This window comes from Macaca fascicularis, chromosome 13, assembly GCF_037993035.2.
Source record: "Macaca fascicularis isolate 582-1 chromosome 13, T2T-MFA8v1.1".
NCBI lineage: Eukaryota > Metazoa > Chordata > Mammalia > Primates > Cercopithecidae > Macaca > Macaca fascicularis.
Genome location: NC_088387.1, coordinates 67,508,016 through 67,533,029, shown reverse-complemented (window position 1 = coordinate 67,533,029; position 25,014 = coordinate 67,508,016). Strand labels below are relative to the sequence as shown.

Genomic DNA, 25,014 nt, shown 5'->3' with positions numbered 1-25,014 from the left:
TACCAAACAGCAATTGGTTTTATAGCTGATTGTTCAACAGCAACAATGGAAGCCAGAAAAAAGTGGAATAATATCTTCAAGATCTTACTATAGAGTAACTATCAACCAAAACTATCTTTTTAAAATGAGAGAGAAAAAAGAATGAAGACGTTTTTGGCAAACCAAATTGTGTGTATGAGAGTCTTCATGGAAACTATAGTTTTACTCTCTGCAGCTTTTTGCATATAGTTTTGTGCATCTAGTTTTGTGTGTACTTGTAGTGTTACATATATGCATAAAATGTTTATTACATAAGATACAGAATATATAGAAATAATTCCATATATGTACATAGAATTATGTTTCATATGTATATATAGTCTAGGTATAAGTATACCTCTAAATAGCTCTACCAATAGAACTTTCTGTAATAATAAAAAATGTTTTATATTTGGGCTAATACCATTGCCACTAGCCACATGTGGCTATTGAGTCCTTGAAATGTGACCTAAATTTTTAGTTTTATTTAATTTTAATTAATTTAAACATAAATAGTTACATGTGGCTAGTGACTACAATACAAGAAAGCACAGCTATAGACTGATAGTGGGAAATGGAAGCAAATCCACTGAAACTGGACAGTGATTGTTTCCAACTGGTAGAATTTTGCTTTATATCTGTATTTATGCATTCCTTTTATAATATGAAAAAACTTATTTAAAATTATGCATTACATTTCTAATACCTAATTTGAAATAAGTAGTGATTTTACCAGAAAATTTTAGAATTAAACTTTAATAGGGTAGAAACTGAATTAGCACTTAATCCTTATAGTGTTTTATCTCTGGATATTTTCATGCCAACAAGGAGTCTTGCAATGGAAACTTCATTTTTTTACATTCTTTTTTCTTTTTTTGGTAGAAAAGAGACATGTTGTCCAGGCTAATCTCAAACTCCTGGCTTCAAGCCATCCTCCTGCCTCAGCCTCCCAAGGCATGAACCACCACACCCAGCCAGAAACCTCATTTTAATTTAAGTAAATCAGCTTTGAGTTTTCACATTACAATAAAATCAGTAGTTTCTTTACAACAATATTTCTTTTGCACTATGATGGATCTAGATAGGATTATTTGTGAAAAATGCAAGAAAAGATATTCTATCTCAGAGACATAATGGATTTATACTCTGAAAATATAAGTTAAAATGATGAAACTTTCACTCATTCATCTAATTGTATATCATAATTTTAAAAAAGAAGGATCTTTGGGTTTGTGGTTGCATACAATCTAACAAATATTTTAATAAAGTCAAAAATAAAATTAGTTTAACAGTTAAGATGAAGAAAGGATTTAATATTAGATTTTTAGGAAATTGGGAGGACACACTCTAAATTCTTCCAATTTGCCTATGACCTCCTTACCATCCCTCTCCCACACCAATTTGCTTGAATTTAGCAAGAGTAAGAATTATCTTAATGGGTCCCATTAGTGCCTACAATATGCAGTCTGCATAATACATTTGAGACATCAGCATTCTGGTATTTAGGCTGTAGCTTAACTCTGATTTTAAAAAGAATGCCAATGTTCCATTCATTGTTTCACCCATTGTTTGAAAACAGAGTGGGGGAAAAAAATGAGCTATTTTCAAATGTCAGCAAACCCGGGTAACTGTAAATGTTTAGAGCTGTCAATCCACGGCACATCACAGAGGTTTAATTCAGCAGTATGTGTATAAGCAAGATCACTGCCAGCCATGAGTTCAGACTACTAATGCAAGTTTAATTTCTACTTTGCATATCCTTTAGTACTACAAGTTTCACTACATTTAAAAAATTAACCATATGCAAGGAAAAAACTTGGGTATGTTAAAGGCTCTCTTCATTCGATCACATTTGAAAGTATCACTTTGAGATATTACAAAACAGATCATTTTCATGATAATCATGTTTTTCCAAACCATAATGTGCATTATTTTTTAAGTGGAAGACTTAAATGCTAGCTGTCCTTAAGTAGCCCACAATTTGACTGGGACACAAGATAGTCACAAACACACATCTAGAGTAAAATTCTGAGGTAATAAACAAATGATGCTATGATACTATAATCTGTGTGGTGTAAATCCTAAAATTGAGGGTCAATATTGTGTGTTGCCTTGACATCTGGTGTAATTGGGAGGGCCTCAAATGGTTTTCCTGAAGTTCCCTAGCCCCCAACTCTGTTCCCATGAAAAAGGTTCCCTACCCAAACAACCCTCCCTGCTTATCACTAAATTCAGTTCCTTACCAGCCTGCAGAATTATTTAAAGAAGCCAATCACATCCTTGGGCGGAAACTGCAGGTCATCCCATTTTCTTGATACCACACAGCCTGCTTCCCACAGCTTCTGGTTCCTCATTCTGTTTTCAAATGCAATCCCCATGTGGCCCTGCATGGCGTCCTCTTCCCCTTGGCTATTAGTATGTGTGATTAATAAACTGCTGCCAATCACATCTGCTCAGTGTCAGGTGTCGTGAGTTTAACCATTTCCCCTAACACTAGGGCAGGAATCTCTCCCTCATCAGCAGGGTGGATAGGAGGTGATTAAAACAGAATATACCTCATAATTCTGTAAGAGGTGTAGTTTTAGAAAAAGACCCTTATAATGGCTGTCTGAAAAGGTTTTGTGAAAGAGGTTGGTCTGGATGGAGATTAGTATTAGGATCTTACCTCTGGGATTCTCTGCTGAAGGAGCATACAGGCAAGAAATGATGACAAAATAGTCAACAAAACACTGATTTCATTAACTAGACAAAGACCCATTGCAATACTAAAAACTTGAGTAAAAACTAACTACAGAAATTGATTTAGGGTAGGAGGTCAAGACGAACTATCTTATTTCTTATACTCTCTGCCTTGAAGTCTATACCCTCCCTCCAAATAGTTGTGTGATTATGGATGACTGGTCCATCAGCTCCCCCAAGGTGCAGGTAGGACAAAGAGAGTTGAGATGAGGAGGCCAGCTAAGACAGGCCCTGCCTACTTCATCTAATCACTGGACACAGGAAGTGAGAAAGGGCAAGATTGTGTACCATCCCTGAGCACAGACCTTTAATACAATGAAAATGGTCCCAGTCAAAATCTGCTTCTTAATATCTGATTAGCAAGTTTGTTCTCCAGTGGAATGAAAGTGGGTAAAGAGAGGGATGCCAGAAATGAAGTGACAGTTTCCTTCTAATCCATGAACTAAGGCAAAAATAAGTCCATTCCCCACAAATAGGATAGAACATACCCCAGAAAAGTTAATTAGATAAACAAACAGAGTAAAGCAGAAATGAGGATTGTTTGTGGAAAACCAAAGTACAGTTTGGAGCAAGGAATCCAAATTATGGAGGTGTGGAACCAATGGAACCAGTGTTAAGATATTCATATCTTTTTGACTGTGTGAAATCCAAAGCCAGAAGAGAGCTAAAAAACCACCCAAGAAAAAAACATGAAGTCTCATCATAAAGATGAAATCTTTTTTGCCTATCACCAACGTCTCAGGATACCCTTGGTAAGTCCAATCTCTGGCACTCACAACTTCAAGTGAACAATTCCAGAAGCAGGGGGATACCAGTGGGCTGGAGAGGAAGAGAGGGGTCTGTATAAAACTTAACGAGATGCTTTTGCCATTCATTCAGGAAATATCCACTGAGAATATGCCAGGTACCAGGTACTCTGCATGGCGCTAGGCACAACAGAGAGGAGTAAAGACAATCTCAACTTTTAAAACACTTATATTCTGTGAAAATACTGATGGATAACAAGTCAATGAGCACTTGCTTTGTGCCAGGAAGTATACTATGGACCACCTTATTTTTATCCTCACAAAAACTCTATGAGGAAGGCAGGGGCTATAATTATTATCATTTTATAGATAAGGAAGTATCAGAAACATACAACTTGCTCAAGGTCATGCAGCCAAGAAGTGGCTCCAACTCCAGAGCCCAGCTTGTAACTATTATGCTATAGTCCTTCAAATACTGAATGAGAAGCAAAGAGAATATTAAAAATAGGAAGTAAAATTCAGTTCTAGCTATATTCAGTTCAGAAAAAAAGACTAAGAATCTAGGTTTAAAAATGTTCATAGAGAAGGTAAAAATAAAAAGTTTCAAGAGTAGTAGCCATAAGAAGTAACATAAGCCTCATGTTACTATATATGAATAGAAAGTGATAGACGATAATAAGTTTGGAATATGACCTATGAAATATGCGCAAGATAAAATTAAATAACTTAAGTTTCCACTACTTACATAACTTCAAGCATTCATTAGGAAAATAACATACTTACAATCATTATATTTTACTCTTGTGAGGTTTTCTGCTCTCATCCAAATTAACCAAACCACAATCAAGTTAAAGCAAAAGTCTAAAATTAGTTCTTTGGTCCTATATTCTACATTATTCAGGCTCATGTTTAGAGAGACAGATATGAGTTTGGAATAGCTGAACTCATGAGTGGGCTCCTCAGCCTGATATTCTTACAGAAATGAAATGTGGTTTAAAATAAGGATTAATAGCAGGCTCAGCAAACAAACAGAATCTAAAATATAAACAAAAGAGCAAGGGCAAGCAACAGTTTTGCAGGGGAGGCTGTTACCAAAGTTCATGCTGATGGAAACATAGTTTACACACCGGAAGTTGTCTCCTCCTGGGAAACTAATCCCAAGAGGGTGAGGTTAGGACATTAGCATAGCCAGCTACTGGATTTCATAATGATGACGTCTCCCACTTGTTAAGCAAGGGCAGTTTAACAAAGTTCTTTCGTATGTAACTGTTCCTTCAAGCTTGCTATGTAGGTAGGGTAAATGGTAGCATCCCAGTCTACAGATAAAGACAGAGGCTCAGAGAGTTCAGACTTGCCAACTGTCTCAGGGATGATAAACAAAAAGCCAGCCCCAAATCTGGATTTCCAACAGGAGAATCTCCTGCCCTTGTTCACTGTGGTGGCTTAGACAACAACGGCTTGCAAGGCTTAGACGTGAGGCAACAATAGCCCCCCAGGCTTTCCTGTAGTCCCCATAAGGTTGACTAGCCATGACCTAGGTGAAGCAAGGTCTGTGATGCTTTCCATATCTATTCTCTACATGACAAAAAATTGTAGAGATGCTGCATTTCTTTCTAATGGTCATTTCTTTTATAAATAGAAAAGGTTTTCTAAGATTTCTTTTCCTGAATCTTACAACTCATTATTGAAGTCTTAGAGGTTGGCAGAGAAAGCAAGAAAAAGAGAAGCTCATATCAGCTAAACAGTTTGCTCCCAGGCTTACTATAAGAGGATAAAAAATATGGCTAAGTTTCCAAACTCTTGAAAAGCTTATAAATGCTGCAGTAATTACCTATAACTTAATGCCATTATAATTAAATGCCATCATAATTAAATAAGGGGAAAAGTGTAGGCTAGAATAATAGTTTAAAAGAAATGACTTTCAAAACCTTTATTTGCCACACCATTTTGAAAAGAATGGCATAGGTCTAGGAGATACTTGAGGTAAACTAAACTAACACTTATTAGTGTTATACTTTTCTTTTTAAAAGTTATAATTGACAAATATTCATGGGGTACATAGTGATGTCTCAATACATATAATATATAGTATGCACTTTTCTACTTAAAACCTCAACTGTGATTTCTTTTTAGGCATATTCTTTTAGGTCAAAACCCTCATTGTCCTTTAAATGAAATCTTACCTCCTTACTTCACTTTTTCTATAGAAGGAAAGAATTTTTAAATTTATCATAAAGTCCACCCATCCATATCAATATCACTACCATTGTTTACCAGTTCAGTGGCATAGTCTCAAAATTGTGGCACCATAAAAAGTCATGAGTCAGATTCATGGTGATTTGTGATTATGTGCTTATTCTTGGCTTGTTATTGTCTGTTTTACAAACCTTGCAACCTAAGCTGCTGCATGTGTGTTAGAATGTACTGTGTATGACATTTTGCAAGCAGATGGAGCACACTCACTCCTCCCAACAACCCCATCATTGAATGACTATCATATTCTCCTCCCCTATTACAGCCTTCCTATCTCAAAGCCTTCCACCTATCATCCATGGACTCCTATAACATTGCTGACTTCACTTTATCTACTTATTTTTACCCAATTTCATACCATAGTGTTCCTAACCTTTTCTAGTCTACAGTAAAAAGACTCTATTTAGGATTTTATGTTAATTTTTTTTTTTTTTTTTTTTTTGAGACAGAGTCTCGCTCTGTCACCCAGGCTGGAGTGCAGTGGCACAATCTCAGCTCACTGCAACCTTCATCTCCTGGGTTCAAGCAATTCTCCTACCTCAGCCTCCTGAGTGGCTAAGACTACAGGCACCTGCCACCACACCCAGCTAATTTTTGTATTTTTAGTAGAGATGGGGTTTCACCATATTGGCCAGGCTGGTCTCAGACTCCTGACCTTGTGATCCACCTGCCTCAGCCTCCCAAAGTGCTGGGATTACCTGCGTGAGTCACCACGCCCAGCAAATTTTTATTTTTATGCTTTACAGCAAGAGGTAGAAAAACTAGATATAGAGGCAACGAGGTATAAATATATAGAGAGACTGGTCTAAAAACAAATCTGGCTGTATTGCTTTCTAGCTGCCCTTAGACAAGGGGAAAAGGTGGGGAGAAATAATAATTACTGGGTACCTATTTTGTACCATGGGACTTACGTATATTATCTTATTTGATATAGTAACCCTACAAGATAACTTCTTCTATCCCTACTCTGTTAGGGTCTTCTTTTTTTATGTTTCAAAGATTAACAAGAGAAATATTGAATATCTAAAGCTCAAATAATTTAAGTAACTTGCCTAGAATCACAGAGCTAGGCTTTAAACTCAGGTTTTACCCCTAAGTTCAATAAATATTAGTTATCCTCCCCCAGGAAAAGTACAGAGAATGGCAATTTGTATTAATCAAAGGGATCAAAAATAGATTTTCTGGGCAGAAGTTTAAGAACTTACGTTTTTTTTTAGCTTAAAAGGAAGTTCTAATTGCCATTTTTAAAATGAGATTCTCTAAGTATATTGAACAGTTACTATCCATTTCCACAAAAAAACACTTAGAAATTAAAAGTAGTACATATTTTGTGGGATATAAAGGATTTTCTGTGTCTGTCTTATTCACAGGACCTATTTGGATAATTTTTTTTTTTTTTTTTTTTTTTTGGAGACGGACTCTCACTATGTCACCCAGGCTGGAGTGCAGTGGTGTAATCTCAGCTCACTGCAACCTCCACCTCCCAGGTTCAAGCAATTCTCCTGCCTCAGCCTCCCAAGCAGCTGGGATTACAGGTACCTGGCACTATGCCCAGCTAATTTTTTGCATTTTTAGTAGAGACAGGGTTTCACCATGTTGGCCAGGCTGGTCTTGAACTCCTGACCTCATGATTCACCCCCGCCTCAGCCTCCCAAAGTGCTGGGATTACCGGTGTGAGCTACCATACCTGGCCCATTTGTAAGATAATTTTTTAGGTGCCAGGAATTTCAAAGAACAAACTAAAATTTCATGTTCCAATGAGAATAGGCCAGAATACAGAAGGTACTCCAATACAGAAGGTATATACTGGCTTGGCTATATGTTAGCTAATAAGATACAGTGATGACCTACAAGGAAGATGATCACATCTCTGGACTTCTTCAAATAGAACGAGGAAAATCACTTTTAAGAGAAGCTAGGAGACATAGAAAACCTTCAAAACTAAAGAACTTAGGCTAATGATATGGTTTGGCTCTGTGTCCCCACCAAAATCACATCTTGAATTGAAATCCCCATGTTTCAGGGGAGGGTCGTGGTGGGAGGTGACTGGATCATGGGGGCGGTTTCCCAAATGATGTTCTCATGATAGTGAGTTCTCATGAGATCCGATGGCTTTAAAGTGTGGCACTTCCCGTCTGCCTTCTCCTGATGCCATGTAAGACATGCCTTGCTTCCCCTTCACTTTCCACCATGATTGTAAGTTTCCTGAGGCCCCCCAGGCATGCAGAACTGTGAGCCATATTAAGTTCCTTTTCTTTATAAATTACCCAGTCTCAGGTAGTTCTTTATAGCCTGAAAACGTGGAAGCAACTTTGGAACTGGGTAAAGGTCATAGGTTGGAACATTTTGGAGGGCTCAGAAGAACACAGGAAAATGTGGGAAAGTTTGGAACTTCCTAGAGACTTGTTGAATGGTTTTAATCAAAATGCTGACAGTAAAATGTACAACAATGTCCAGGCTGAGGTGGTCTTGGATGGAGACAAGGGAGGAATTTATTGGGAACCGGAGCAAAGGTCACTCTTGCTGTGCTTTAGCAAAAAGACTGGCTGCATTTTGCCCCTGCCCTAGAGATCTGTGGAACTTTGAACTTGACATTATTTATGGTATCTGGAAAGAGATTTCTAAGTAGCAAAGCATTGAAGATGTGACCTGGCTTTTTCTGAAGTGTACAGTCATATGAGCTCACAAAGAGATAGTCTGAAATTGGAACTTATGTTTAAAAAGGAAGCAGGGCATAAAATTTTGGAAAATTTGCAGCCTGACCATGTGGTAGAAAACAAAAACCCATTTTCTGGGGAGAAATTCAAACCCAAGCCAGCTGCAGACATTTGCATAAGTAATGAAGAGCCAAATGTTAAGACAATAGGGAAAATGTCTCCAGAGCATTTCAGAGATCTTCATGGCAGCTCCTTCCATCACAGGCCCAGAGGCTTAGGAGGGAAAAATGGTTTTATGGGCCAGGCCCAGGGCCCAGCTGCTCTGTACAGCCTTAGGACACAGCACCCTGCATCCCAGCTGCTCCAGCTACAGCCATGGCTAAAAGGGGCCAAGGTACAGCTCAGGTCATTGCTTTGGAGGGCACAAGCCCCAAGCCTAGGCACCTTCTATGTGGTGTTGGGCCTGTAGGTGCACACAAGACAAGAGTTGAGCTTTGAGAGTCTCTGCCTAGATTTCAGAGTATGTATGGAAATGCCTGAATGTCCAGGCAAAAGTCTGCTGCAGGGGTGGAGAACTCATGGAGAACCTCTCCTAGGGCAATGCAGAGTAGAAATGTGGAGTTGGAGCCCCCATACAAAGTCCCCCACTGGGGCACTGTCTAGTGGAGCTGTGAGAGGAGGACCACCATCCTCCAGACCCAGAATGGTAGATCCACCGACAGCCTGTACCGTGCACTTTCAAAAGCCACAGGCACTCAACACCAGCCCAAAAAAGCAGCCACAGGGGTTGGACCCTGCAGACCCACAAGGACATAGCTGCCCAAGGCCTTGGGAGGACAGCTCTTACAGCAGCTTGTCCTGGATGTCAGACATGGTGTCAAAGGAGATTATTTTGGACCACTAAGATTTAATGAGTGCCCTGTTGGGTTTTGGATGTGCATGGGGCCTGCAGCCCCTTTGTTCTGGTCAATTTCTCCCTTTTGCAATGGGAGCATTTACCCAATGCCCATACCCCCAATATATCTAGGAAGTACATAACTTGCTTTTGATTTTACAGGCTCATAGGCAGAAGGGCCTTGTCTCAGATGAGACTTTGGACTTGGACTTTCGAGTTAATGCTGGAGTAAGACTTTGAGGAACTGTTGAGAAGGCATAATTGTTTTTGAAATGTGAGAAGGACATGATATTTGGGAGAGGCCAGGGGTGGAATGATATGGTTTGGCTCTGTGTCCCCACCCAAATCTCATCTTGAATTGTAATTCCCACGTTATCAGAGAAGGGACCTAATGAGAGATGATTGGATCATGGGGGCAGTTTCCTTCATGATGTTCTCATGATAGTGAGTTCTCACGAGATCTTGTGGTTTAAAAGTATGGCACATCCCCCACCCCCCGCTCTCTCTCTCGCCACCATGTCAGATATGCCTTGCTTCTCCTTCACCTTCCACCATGATTTTAACTTTTTTGAGACCTCCTCAGTCATGTGAGACTGTGAGTCAATTAAATCTCTTTATGAAAATGAACTAACACAACTAGTGATTCCTAACCTTTTGAGAATGGTATCACCCCAGCCATGTTTCATTTTCCAATGTTCCTTCTTCAAGAAGCTAAATATCCATAGCCATTCATTCAACTCATCTTCACCCCATGACCACTCTATTTAAAATATCACTGCAGTATGGAAATGGCCCTTCACTATTTTCTCCACCTAAGACAGGCTTTTTCATTCATCCTTTCTTTGGTCACACAAGATCTATACAGGCAACCATATTTGGGATTATTTAAAAATAAACCTTAAGTCATGAAATCATAGAGGGGCCAGATTAATAAAATATAAGCTCTCCAAATTCATAAAATACAAATTTCTTCATTCAATCAGGTAAACTTGCAAACTAGTGAGTTCTGATAATTTTCTGGTAACTCAGGTTGTTTTAATTCTTTCAAGAGATCTCATGGAATTAAGATTTTAATTTATACATCTATATGAATGTAAACATACCCATGCATATATCCAGGATTTGTTTTGTTTTTTTGTTTGAGATGGAGTTTCGCTCTTGTTGCCCAGGCTGGAGTGCAGTGGCACAATCTTGGCTCACCGCAACCTCTGCCTCCCGGGTTCAAGCAATTCTCCTGTCTCAGTCTCCAGAGTAGATGGGATTACAGGGACCTGCCACTAGGCCCAGCTAATTTTTTGTATTTTTAGTAGAGACGGGCTTTTGCCATGTTGGTCAGGCTGGTCTCAAACTCCCGACCTCAGGTGATCTGCCTGCCTCAGCCTCCAAAAGTGCTGGGATTACAGGTGTGAACCACTGTGCCCAGAATATTCAGGATTATTTATATCAGAACTGATCTATATGATTTCTACTAGAGATTTTTACCCTTTAGGAACTGTAACAACTTATACTTACTTATTTCGTAATATGTCTCTCTTAAAAGCATGCTACAAATCAATTAGCTTTGAACCTAGACCAGAGGAAAACACAGGGTCCCTTTCATTTCTGTGATTTATTTGAACCCATCCATCCTCAAAGATGGGCAGACCTAACACTACCATTTTTCATTCTCATTATCCTCAAATTCATGTCTATTCTGGTTTGATAAAATTTTTATAGTATAAGATAATGAAACAAAGACAATATAATGCATGCACTTAATGAATCTTCTACTCTACTAGTTATAAAAACAGGAAGACTAACAGCTAACTCTTAATGAGTGCTATGTGCCAGGATAAGTTCTCTGAACATATTTTCTCATTTAATCCTTACATGTATACGAGGCAAATAAATTGTCTTTTAAAAATAGAACTAGGACTAGCTTTTGTTTATGTTGTATTTTTGAGATTCTCACCTGTATCACACGCACATCACTGAAAAAAGAACTGAGAGGAAGCTGGATCTCCCTAAGCCTCAGCTTTCCTATCAGGTTATACAACTGTGTCATTCTTTATTTCTGGAATTTTCCTATGGTTGCAAAAAAATGTTGAAAATTTTCTACATCTATAACATTTTGGATGTGCAATTTTCATCTTATTGTGTTCCCTCACATATGGTGTTCTTGCTCAAAGAGCATCAGTATTTTTAACTTGCACAATATTAGTAACTACTTTGAATTATTCTTCGTTGACAAGTATCCAAATACCTATCACAAATTAGAAAATTACATGTATTATTTAGGCTAGTGTTTTCATTGATCTTTCAGACAAATTTTCCAATAGAATCACTGTATTTTACATTTGGAAGAGATCATGAAGACAATTTAATATGAAGTTATCTTTGTACAAGTGAAAATCTATAGCGCAGAGAGGTTTAAGTGTCTCCCCTAGGTCAATGCTTAGTTAGTAGTAAAAACCACTAATGGCAGCCCCGTGCTTTTTCTGTATAAAAACATTAAAAGTTATTATAAAATTCCTATTTTTATGCAGCACCCTGCAGAGGATGCACCAGGAATAAATAATTGGCACATTATTATACTATCAGTACTGCAATGTAATAGTTTATCGGTTGTATAATGCGTTCATATATCATTGATGTTTTGGTAACAGTTTTTTTTACTGTATGTCTTATATCCTTAACTAGATTGTGACTTCCCTGTGGTTGGCACAATTTCTTTCTTTCTTTTTTTTTTTTTTTTTTTGAGACTGAGTCTTGCTCTGTCACCCAGGCTACAGTGCAATGGTGCAATCTTGGCTCACTGCAACCTCTGCCTCTTGGGTTCAGTGATTCTCCTGCCTCAACCTCCCGAGTAGCTAGGACTACAGGCACGTGCCACCAAGCCTGGCTAATTTTTGAATTTTTAGTAGTGACGGGGTTTCACCGTGTTAGCCAGGATGGTCTTGATCTCCTGACCTCGTGATCTGCCTGCCTCAGCCTCCCAAAGTGCTGGGATTACAGGCATGAGCCACGGTGCCCAGCCCACAATTTCTTTTCTAAATGTTTCTCATAGCTTTTAATAAGTCCTAGACATATGCAAACTACTTAACAGAGACTGACATAAATGTATTTAAAACTAACACCATAATGCTCATTAAGAGAGGCAAATGACTCTAATCCTGTATGGATGCAGGTGAACTTGTCAGGCTGAAAGGAGCAAGTTGAGAAAATGCCCTCATTTCTTATCAAGCCTGAGACTGTTCCTGGGTAAGTGGTTTTAGGATTTGAAGCGATTGGTGAAGGTTGAAACAGAAATTAGAAGGAATGATAAGGGAGTTGTCTAACCCTCAAGGACATGTGGCAGCATAGCAGATCAAATTGATCAATAAAAATAATGACAAAGCACTTACTAAGCATCGGGCCCTGCTCTCAGTACTCTGCCTGTATTAAATCATCACCTCACAACAACCCTAGGTATTTTCCCCATTTCGTGGATGAAAAAAATTGAGGCTCAGAGAGGTTAGGTGGTTTGCCCAAGTGAACTACCTAGTAAGTGGTAGAGCCAGGTTTCAAACACTGACTGCTCCCAGGCCCTAAGCTCTTAATCACAGTGTGATGGTTAGGATAAGACCAGGTAAGCAGGTGGTGGTTAATACAATGCCTAACAAATGCATGGTCCCCTAGTGGAAGCTCAACTGATATTAGTTCCCTCTGCTTTCTGGTTTTCAACCCTCTCACCCCATATTTATTTACTCATCCACTCCTCACTCACCAAACACACACACACAATGACACACTCACACACAGTCCAGTCTTTAACAGCAAAGTCCACACTCAGGTATCTAGGTCACTAGGTGTCAAATCTATACATATATTCTTCTTCCTGATAGGATTTCAGGTCACATACATAAAATGAGTCCTAGGACCAACCTTCGCTCTCCCCATCACTCTCCAAGGTGAATGTAAATACACACACGAACACTGACTCTGGATTCCAAACATATGCATATGCATAGCCTAGTATAAGGCAGTATTCAACTCCGCACTTTTCGTTTTCCGTTATCCAGGGAAATGCTTGAGTTACCATGACAGATGCCAAAGACTTTTGGCTCTGGTAGTGGAAACTGGGAGGCAATGGTGAAATAAAGTAAGAAATTCCAGGGCCAGAAGGTGGATGCAAGTCAGCAACGGCTTTTCCCAGGAGCTTGCTCTTTTGGGGTAAGTGCTACACGTACAAGCCCCAACCCGCTGCATAAGCCACCCTATTCCGAACTCCGCTCAGGCTGCAACAGATGCACACACTGCAGGAAGCGTCATTTGCAGGAGATGAGTGTTCCCTTGCTCTATTTTAATCCTGGCAGCCCAGCCGGGGAAGGTTTTGTCAGAAATGGTGGAAAACAGTGACAACCAAGCTTTCTGGAGTAAAGGCTAGGCAACTCAGGAGCAACGAATCACGACTCGCACAGTATTTAATAATTCAAGGGAAAACAAGTATCCTTTCCGCAGGCCCGCACTTTTGCAGCCAGCTTGGGCAGCCGTGGTAGCGCCTGGGCCACGACCTTCCGGGCGCGGCGGAGACGCGAGCAGCGCTGCCCGGCGGCTCCGGAAACACCCCTTCCCCAATCCTCAAGGGCCAAATCCGTCCTGATAAACACCCCTCCTGGCCCTACAATGGGAACGGCAAGTTCAAACGCAGGGCGTCAAGCCCACACGCCTAGAGACCCGGCCAGGCATACCCCGCCCTCTTCGCTGCGCAGTCGCGCATGGTGAGCAACAGTCCCCACCAACCCCGCTTACTGCGCCTGCGCACTTCAGGGGTGCCCCCACGCCCCTTTCAGAGGCCTAGCGCCTGTCGCTTAGCAACGCGCGAGTCATAGTCGCGGCGCTTTGCGCGCGCTTTTCCTGACAGGGCTGCGTCCTTGTTCTTCCCGGGAGGCTCCTCGCTGCCTGGTCCCGTAGAGGCCCATGGAGGGAAAGGAAGATAAGCATCAGTAAGTGCTGGGGTTTCGTGTCTTATTTCCCCTTCCAAAAACTATTTTCCTCCTTCAGGGGGAGGCCGGGGTCCAGCACGGACAGTCCAGGCCAAGCTCAGACAGTCCTCTTGCTTCTCTAATTTCCACTTGGCTGAGCGCTTACAACAATAATTTTTAAAACACACCGTTTTACTGAGCACATACTGTGTGTCAGGGACTTGACTTGCATTACTAGGTCTAAAATTCTTGAAGTCATCCACAATTCTCACGATTATTAGCAGATTTTGTAGGCTTTACCTTTAAAATTATCCAGAATCTACCACTGTTCATCACTTTCAGTACTGTCCCCACCCAGTCCCAAGTACCAGCTTCTCTTGCCTGGATGCTGCAACAGCCCTCCAGTTGGTGGCTTTGCTTTTCCCTTTCCCCTCTGCAGCCTCCTCAACACAGCAGTCAGAGCCGTCCTTTTACAGCCCAGGTTAGATCGCTGTTCTCCATCCTATATCGTAGAGTAAAAGCCAAGGCTCCTCCAATGGCCTATGGAGTCTACACAACGCGCCCTTTCCCGTTTCTTGCCTCCCTCTGACAGGACTCTGCTACAGCAAACAGCCCTTTCTGCTATCATCTGCAGTGATAAAGACCAACATCAGCAGCACCTGGTTGTTAGGAATGCAAATTTTGGGGACTTCCCACCCCCGAGACACACTGAATCAGAAACTCTATGGCTAGGGCTCAATAATCTGGCTTCCACCAAGGCATCCAGGTGATTCTGATGTACCTTAAATTGAGACTATTAATCAAGGTAGTACATGCAGCTAGTCAGGAATGATGTGGAGCCAGTGATAACTTCTTCCAAAGTCTGTATTTTTGACCCTAGAACAATGGTTCTCACATTTGAACGTGCATAAGAATCAGCTAAACAGCTGGTTAAAACACGTTCCTGGGAACCAGCCCCAGAGATTTCTGAGTTTGTAGTACTCACTAAAAACAAGTAAACAAAAAACTAGGTACATAAAGGAAATGGGGCCCATTAATTTGTATTTCTAACAAGGTCACAATTGATGCCAGTGCTGCTATTCCAGTGCCCACACTTTTAGAAGCAGTGCGCTAAGGATGGTTACACTTCTGCTGGGAAGCTTTGGCAATTACAGTTCACTCTGGTGGAATGCTTTTCCCACAAATATCCACTTAGCTCTCTCCTCCCCTCCTTTTTCAATTGCCACCTTCACAGTGCAGCCTCCACCCTACCTAAAAATGCAAACCTACCTCCCACATACATGCACTCCCTTTTCCCATACCCTATTTTATTATTGTCCTTAGCACTTAACAGACTATGTAATTTACTTTCTCATCTGCCTTTCCCCCATTAGAATGTAAGCTCTATGAGGGCAGGAATTTTTGTTTTGTCACTGCTTTATTATCAGTGCCTCCAACAGCACCTGGCATGCAACTCAATAAATATCTGTTGAAACAATGAATTATTCAATGTTATTCTCCTATCTCTTACAATAGGTATTGTTCCTACCATGCAAATGAGACAAAGGCTCAGATATGGCAGAACTGGGCTTCCAGCCGCTGTCTGACTCACTTCAGAGCCTATCAGTGTTTTTATCTGTGCTTTTCTTCTGGCAAGAGATTGCTAGAATCATGTATTTCACGCTTACTTATCAACCCATAGGCATTCATACCACACGTGCTTAATCAAATGAATTTAACTATATAAGCAAATAGCCCCAGTCCTTTTCTTCAAGGACTTGATCACTACAAGAGTATATTGTTGGGTGATAACTATGAGAAACAGGTGGAACAAACTGATGCCAGAAGCCTACAATAAATTGACCTACAATAAATCTACCTTTAAATAAATAATTATATCTCTGGAAAGGTAATAGAAAAAGGTTGAGAAGTTTTTTGCACTTTACCAGTAATCAGTTTTTCCAAATCCTTTGCAGAAAGTAATTTTTGGGAAGAAGGAACTAGAATCCGAGGATTCTGAATGTTGCTTTTATGTGTACTGGAGGGGTGGTTGAGGGTATTCAAACAAAGCCAGAGTAAACAACTCCAGCAGATTCACCAGAAATATGTAAATATTATAATGGCAGTCCATTTACCTTGGATGAACAGGATGCTTTTCCTGATGTTGGGCACGTGATGAATTCAACAATCTACACCTTCATGGAACTTATTGACTAGTAAAGGATATTTGTAGTGCTTACTAAAAACAAGTAAACAAAAAACTAGGTACATAAAAAATTGTGGTGTTAATAAAAGAAATGAACAAAGTACTAAAATAGAGAATACATGTGGCAGGGGAAGGAAATCTAGGAAAAGCTGCTGAGGAGATGGTTTTAAGCTGATCCCTAAATATCCTGAGCCAGCTGTGCTGGGAGCTGGGAAAGAGCTGTCCAGGCAGAGGGAAGAGCATGTGCAGGTGCCGTAAGGGAAAGAGATTGATGTGTCCCTGGAACTGACAGAAGGCAGTCTGGTTGGAGGGTCTTGAGTGAGGCTAAAGAGATTCACTGGGGCAACTCACACAGGACCTTAGGAGTACAATTAGGAGGCAGTATTTTATTGCAAATGAATGGAAAACTACTTCAGGGTTTTAATTGAAAAGTGACGTAGGCCAGGCACGGTGGCTCACGCCTGTAATCCCACCACTTAGGGAGGCCGAGGCTGGCAGATCACCTGAGGTCAGGAGTTCAAGACCACCCTGGCCAACATGGCGAAACCCTGTCTCTACTAAAAAAAATGCAAAAGTTAGTCAGGCGAGGTGGTGCACACCTGTAGTCCCAGCTACTCGGGAGGCTGAGGCAGGAGAATCACTTGAACCTGGGAGGCAGAGGTTGCCGTGAGCGGAAATAGTGCCACTCCTGCCTGGAACAGAGTAAGACTCCGTCTCAAAAAGGAAAAAAAGGAAAATGATGCGATAGAAGAGATGGACCTGGCATTCATTTGAAGGAAGGCAGGTGTTATACTTTAAGGGCTGTGTGTAAGGTTAAACAGTGCTACCTGCTTTCTCTGTGAATTTGGGGTTTCATTGACTCACTTGCTGTGGGATCACGGCTTTGATTTTAAAAGCTTCTATGTAAAAAGTATTCAAATTCATATATTTCATTCTTTATTTTTCAAGCAGGTGAATTTTAAAAATACTGCCTTTTATAATTTCAGTTTCTCCTTATTTGAAAGGAGAAAAATCTGATAAGCTGTTTCTTCTTGTACATTTTTAAAATATTTTATTTTAGTAATTTTCATATTTGTAGCAGTGTCCTTATTAGTGGCAAAAAATGAAGAGATTTATTTTGACTGCCATATAGTGTTCTTTTCTTGAAAAGATAATAATGGTGCTCCTTTGGTAGCTTTAAGTTTGCCAGACAAGCTTTTGAAAATTAACTGGTGTATTTCCTTGTCCAGATAGCTGTTTACTAGGTCAAGGGGGGAATAAAGCCATTCTCTTGGTAATAAAACTTTTAAAGAAGATGAGTTAAGTATATAGGATGTAACTTGTCCACACACGTAAGTACTGCAAACATGATTTGGAAGCATAATCCAATCACTACTCTCTCTTTACTCCAAGCAAATGAGAGGTGGTGCACTGCACTGGTATATTATAATGAGTAATCATTATTAACACAAATCCCTTTATTGCTTATATGATTTAGAATTAGAAAATGGCCTCCTACATTTTAATAGCACAAACCCTTTTAACTATTAATACAGCCTAAATTGTCTTGACTGATGTTTGTAATATATTTAAATCTTATTTTATGTAATTTTCAGTCAATATTTTAATGGTTACTTGGGTAAATGATTTACTATTTGTGTTTTTCAGACAGCATAAAATAGAGGATGCTGCTATAGCATATGTAACTGAAAATGAAGAAATTAAACAAAAAAAACCTGGAAAAAGCATGCAACATTCAAAACCACATGTCGGAAGAGGACGTATATATTATGCTAAATTCATTAACACAAATGCAAGAACATACAATGAACCAGTTCCCTACATAGATCCCAAAAAAGGGCCAGAAATACAGGTTGGACAGATGTTCATTGTATACAAATAGAGATTTAGATTCAGACGCTGTTTTGCAGAATAATTTGGTCACACTATAAAGGATGAGACACATCTCAGAGTAGTACCTATCATAATGCAATAGTTAAAAGCAGTAACCTGGAACTATTTTGGCACATGACTTTTACATATAAACAATACAGATACAGGGAGGGAATCTAAGTATTGTTTCCCTAGATTGGCTCAGATTATCGCCACGAAGTAGTGCTTTGGGGTTACTAAAGAAATTTCAGGTATATATTGTATTTACAATATATATTCTAATATAAAAATGTCCCATGATACTCAGTAATTCACATACCTTCTGTAAAATAATAATCATTTATTGAAAGCATATGAAGTTCTAAGAATGAGCTAAGTGTTTTATATAAATTATATTCTTTAATCTCTACAACAATTTTTACGAAGTCTTATTGGAAATAGTTTACAGATAGCACATATTCCGATAAGGTTAATTAACATATCTGAGATTAAGTAATAAGCAAATGTCACAGTCATATTTCTGACCCAGGGCTATTGGTTTAGCCAAACCACACTTCATTGACTGTACCATGCTAAAAATATTCCCTTATCTTTTTTATAAAGTCAGGTTTGTTGCAGTATAATTTATTGTATTAGTTTCCTATTGCTCATCTTACAAATTTTCACAAACTTAAAAGATGGTTGAAAGCAGCACATATTTATTCTCTAGCTTAGAACTCCAAAATCCGTCTCACTGGCTGTTGCCAGGCCTAGTTCTTTCTGTAGGCTCTAAGGGTGTATCAGTTTCCTTGCCTTTCCCAGCTTCTAGTGGCTGCCCACGTTCCTTAGTTTATGGCACCTTTCTGTTCGAAGTCAGCAACACAGCATCTTCAAATCTTTCTCTGACCCACTCTCCTGACTCTGTCTTATAAGGACCCTTGTGATTAGATTGCATCCACCCAGATAATTCAGGATAATCTCCCCATCTCAAGATCCTTAATCACATCTGCAAAGTCCCTTTGCCATGCAAGATAGCATTCACAGATTTGGGGATTAAAACATGAACAATCTTTAGGGGCAGAGGGAGGGAACATTATTATACCTACCCTTACACAGTAAATTAGTTACCCTTGTAGTGTATAATTCTCTGAATTTTGGTAAAAGTGTAGTCGTGTTACTCCATCACAGTCAAGCCATGAATCATTTCCATCACCCTCAAAGGATCCCCTATGCCCTTTTGTGGTAATCCCCTTCCTGTACTCAAACAGCCACTGATCTGTTTTCCATAGTTTTGCCCTTTCCAGAAAGTCACGTTAATGGAATTATACAGTATGTAGCTTATTGAACCAGTCTTTCAGAATAAAGCACTTGGGATTTGTCCATGTTGCTGCAGCATGTCACTAGTTCATTCCATTTTGTTGCTGCAACACACTTGCCATGTGACTTTGGGCAAGTCATGCTAAGCTTCCATTTCCTAATTTATATAATAAGGATAGTAGTTGTCCCTCATGGGGCTTTTGTGAGAATTAAAATATTTTTGTCAGTTATTGTTCTAGACACTAGAGATACAGCAGTGAACAAAGTAAATGGGGAAAAACTCCTGTCCTTACATAGCTTACATTTTAGTGAGGGAAAAGATAAAACAAGTAAGCTGTATTCGAATGTTATATGGTAGTAAGGGCGGCATGCAAGGCAGGATAAGGAAGGCTGCAGGCAGAGCTGCAATTTTAAATTGGTGGTCAGAGAAGGCTTCACTGAGCGACATTTGAGTGAAGACCTGAGGGAGAGTGAGGGAGTAAGCATGTAGGAACCTGGCAGAAGAGCATTCATAATGCACAAAGGAAGCACTCACTAGACATTAGCTCTTAGTAGCAGCAGAATCCTAGTCTACTGCTCTTTGCAGTGATGGGGACTCATTTGCAGCTGAGAGCAGGATTCTATGAGAGAAGACCTAGTACAGTGCTTGGCCAGGCAAGTGTTCAACAGATGGGATTCAAAATATGTCACAGCAAAGGTAATAATTTCTCATGTAGGTTTTTTCCAGCATATTTGGAAAAGGAAATGTGTACCATCTAAATGGTCTCAGATCACTGTGCCAATGTCCGCCTCCTCCTACTCCACTTCTTTCCTCATCTCTCTGTGTGTTAGGTATAGTGATTTAACATTTAGATGGAGATTACTTTTTGTGATTACTTTTTGGGGCAGGAATTCCTGTGGTTAAATGTACTTTAATGTCATGAACTAAACCCTTTTAAGAGCCATATTGAGAGTACTTCATTTTGTACACTTGCTTATGCTCTCGTACCAATTATTTCAGATTTTAAAGAAATCAATTGTTATTGTTAGACCAGACCTACACCAGGGAAATTAATTTGGTACCAAAATCCAGATTAGTGAAGTTCTTACATTTCTTGTAAAGGCTCATGAATGACTCTGAGCTCTAGTTCAGGGTTGAATTTAAAACTGTTCACTGAACTCATCCTTACATTGGCAGTACTAAGAAAAAGAAGCTGGTTTGAGAATAGAAATATGAAACATAAAAGTTTAAAAACTTAATCCCAACTAATTTTCTCTTACTTCTTACTCTATTGGTATGTTGGAAAAAAAATGAACAAAGGTGTTAAGAGCTACTATCCGCAAGACTAGGTGACAGAGCAGTAGTAGAATCATTATTAGTGCTGAACCTTTAAGAGATGGGGAAAGTGAGTTTGAGATGAAGAGCTCAAAGGGAAGCTGTCAGTGAATACTAATGAGGAGAGTTACAGAGAAAGACTGAAGATATCACTGAGTTACAAGCATGTCTGATTTGGGTGTGGCAGGAAGGGAAAGTTTATATTTTAAAAACATAGCCTGGGCAACATGGTGAGACTGCATTTATACAAAAAAAATTTTTTTTTAATAGCTGGGTGTAATGGTGTATGCCTGTGGTCCCAGCTACTTGAGAGGCTGAGGCAGGAAGATGGCTTCCACCTGGGAGGTCAAGGCTGCAGTGAGCTGTGTTCACGCCATTGCACTCCAGCCTGAGTGACCAAGTGAGACCCTGTCTCAAAAAGAAAGAAAATAGGCTGGGCACAGTGGCTCACACCTGTGATCCCAACACTTTGGAAGGCCAACGCAGGAGGATAACTTGTGCCCAGGGGTTTGAAATCTGCCTGGGCAACATAGTGAGACCCATCTCTACAAAAATAAATAAATAAATAGCCAGGTGTGGTAGCAAGCCTCCGTAGTCCCCGCTACTTAGGAGGCTGAGGCAGGAGGATGGCTTGAGCTCAGGAGTTCAAGGCTGCAGTGAGCAATGATCGTGCCACTGCACTCCAGCCTGAGCAACAAAGCAAGACCCTATCTCTAAAAACAAATTTTAAAATAATAAAATAAAAAACAAAAACAACAATGAACCTTAAATCTACTCATTTCTAAGTATCCAAGGATTAATAAAGAACATATATTTCACATATTTGTAAACTGTTCCTTTAGGATGACAGGTTTCTTTTTAAAGGTCAGCTTGGTTAAGAAAAAAACTGGTTGACGGTAATGCTGTCTTTATAAGAGTAAAGAATATAAACTTGCCTAAATATTTTAAATGACACCTGTTGTTTTATGTGTTTTGCTAAGAGACTATCTTTAGGATGCAACACGAGATTGGTTGGTTTTATTTCTTTACAAGATTTTTAAGATTTCGTACATTTCTACCTAGGAACATAAAATTGGGGATGCTAGAAAAAGAAAGAAGTTGTTTTAGCTCAGTCACTTCCAAAGAAAACTAGTTTGATTGTCTTGTATTTTTGGCTGGGTGCGGTGGCTCATGCCTGCTATCCCAGCACTTTGGGAGGCCGAGGTGGGCGGATCACGAGGTCAGGAGTTCGAGAGCAGCCTGGCTGGCATGGTGAAACCCCATCTCTACTAAAAATACAAAAAATCAGCTGGGCGTGGTGGTGCATGCCTGTAGTCCCAGCTATTTGTGAGGCTGAGGCAGGAGAATTGCTTGAACCTGGCAGGCAGAGGTTGCAGTGAGCCAAGATCATGCCACTGGACTCCAGCCGGGGCAACAGAACGAGACTCCGTCTCAAGAAAAAAATAAAATAAAATAAAATAAAAATGTTTTTAAATATTGGTACTTTAAAAGAGATTATACTAGGTTGGTATTTTCAAAAGTTTATTTTTCAGAGCACTGACCCTTGTCTACATGCTTGACAAAATAAATTTGCAAAGTCAAATACGTTTTGGAAAAGCTGTATTTTTATAAACCTTTCTCAGAGCTTCACAATTCACATTGGTGTATAAAGGTTCTGAGAAATCTTGTGATAAACTTATTTAACTTTGTTTTTCTCACTATTTCCCAAAGTTACTTAACTGTGGACACCTCTTTTGTATAACACCTATTAATATGCTGGAGAACTAGTGTTCCACAGAACACAATTTTCAAATTTTTTTATGGGGGGGTACATCATGAACTGCTTAAAAACATTTTTTTAAGCACTCATAACATCTATAGCAAAATAGAGGTGAATTTAGGTACAGTGTAACCAATGTGACCTTAGCTGCCCTAGTGTCTGTGATAGTACTTCAATTTTTTAAAGCCACTGAGCTCTACCAACAAAATGTGATTGTTTATGTGTAGGTTTTGTCAAAAGCCCACATTTCCTTGGGAATCCACAAAGTATGATTTTATGTTCCACAGATGACCACCACCAGCCATCTTGGCTAGGCCACTGTGGCTGTGGAGCTTGGCTTATGACCTCTTACATTCGCTTAACTGGTTTCTCTAAGATACTTCACTTGCTTTTACTACTTCTCCTCTGAGGATTCTCCCTTAATTTCCCAAAGAATGGAAAATAGGTAATCTTTACTAGAACATCTCTGAAAGCTTAGGGGTACTAGGAGTATAACATAGAGACTGCCTTGCACTGGCTTCCAAATGTGACTAAGGGACCCACAGTGCAACAGCTACTGGCCTTCCCAGAGCTGTGGGTTAGAAGAAGCCCCGTCATCAGGAATCTCCAGGCACCTCCTGACCATGGAGCCCAGTGACTATCATCCTGGGGCAGGAAAGAAGACAGGCCTTAGACTGGGAGGGATAACTCCTCTCTGGTTCCAAAGTTTGAGTTAAGCAAAATCCCCTCAACAATCTGCAAGATACGGTCTGTTGCTCAGCGCCTAGACAGAGCCATCACGCTAGGTAACTTCCCAGCTTATTTTGTCATAAGTAACTGTGTTAACCCCCCACAATCCAATATAAGTGATGGTACACAGAGCAGTAAATTTTGTGTTAGTCTTTCCTTTCAGTATGAGATAAAGATAAAAACGAGCCTCCATCTATCTCTTTCCTTAATCTCATAATCTTTTATGAGTAAATGCTTGGACCAAAAAGGCACGCACATGTTACATGGGCACGTACGCACTCTTACTCTTCCAGGAACAAACCCAACTTTTTAGGCATAAGGAAGACTATCCAGAAACATGAAAGATAACCTTTTTTTTGGACTGTAAGATTTCACTCAGCTAAAGTGAAGATGCATCCAATTTATAACACTCATCAGAACACTTTCACAAACTGCAGAGTCTTAAAGTCACCAGTCACATTTTAGCAAAAACTGTTCTCTATTTCCTTTATATTTGTGAAACAAAGACCATTTTGGCAAAATTCTCAGTTTAAAAGAAGTTTGCTCAAAAGATGAAATTATCTCTCTGCCTTAAGGGTAACTTTGCATTACACTTTTAAGAAAAAATTATAGCCAGGCATGGTGGCTTATGTCTATAGTCCCTGCTACTCAGGAGGCTAAGGTGGGAGGATCACCAGAGTCCGGGAGTTTGAGGCTGCAGTGAGTTGTAATCGCACCACTACACTCCAGCTTGGGTGATGGAGGGAGACCCTGTCTCAAAAAAATAATAACAACAAATAATAATAATTAAAGCCCATCAGCCATTTCCTAGTGGTTTGCTCCTCCCAGAGTTATTTTTCCAGTAACTTGAATATTAGCAAAATAAGTTTTTGATCAACAAAAGTAGATGATATAAAGTGTTTGTGCATGCTTTACAATCTTATCATAGAAGAACTTTCTCAGGATACTTGCTGCTATGGTTTGAATGTTTGTCCCCTCCAAACTCATGTTGAAATGTAATTTCCATTGTAACTGTATTAAAAGGTGGGACTCTTTAAGAGGCGATTAGGTCATGAAAGCTCCACCCTCACAAGTGAAATGAATGCCATGATAAAAGGGCAAGTTTGGTCCCCTCTTGCCCTCTTTTTGCCCTTCTGCCTTCCACCATGTGAGGATGCAGTGTTCAAGGTGCCATCCTAGAATCATAATAACCAAACCTGCCAGTGGCTTGATGTTAGACTTCCTAGCCTCCAGAACTGTGAGCCAGTAAATTTCTGATCCTTGTAAATTACCCAGTCTAAGGTATTCTGTTATAGCAGCACAAAACAGACTAAGACATGCACTTTGAGCCTCTATTTTCACTTCTTCAATAATTTAATGTGGTTTGTGCTTACCTGGTTTTGCATTCCACAGCCGGTTTGATACAGCAGTGCAGCACAGAAATTAGAGGTGTGCACAAAGAGTTGGGGGTTTGAATTGTGGCAGTGCAGCAGTCTGCTAGTGATATACCTTGGGGAAGTTACTTAATCTCCTGGCAGTTTTCTCATCTGTAAAGTGGGTGTGCCTGCCTCATAGAATTGTGATGAGCATTAGACAAGACCTATAAATCCTAGACCTTGGGGCATAAT

At 39.9% G+C, this 25,014-nt stretch overlaps 1 protein-coding gene across 3 annotated transcripts in view; it reads left to right on the top strand.

The window, feature by feature from the left end:
• The first annotated feature begins 14,149 nt into the window (after positions 1-14,149).
• CIMIP6 (ciliary microtubule inner protein 6) overlaps positions 14,150-25,014 on the top strand; it is a 44,616-nt gene continuing 33,751 nt past the window's right edge. For all 3 annotated transcript variants that reach the window (XR_012422383.1, XR_012422382.1, XM_045369328.3), the window contains exon 1: positions 14,150-14,272. The gene's annotated coding sequence lies outside the window, so the exon portion shown is untranslated. The remainder of the gene's footprint in view (positions 14,273-25,014) is intronic.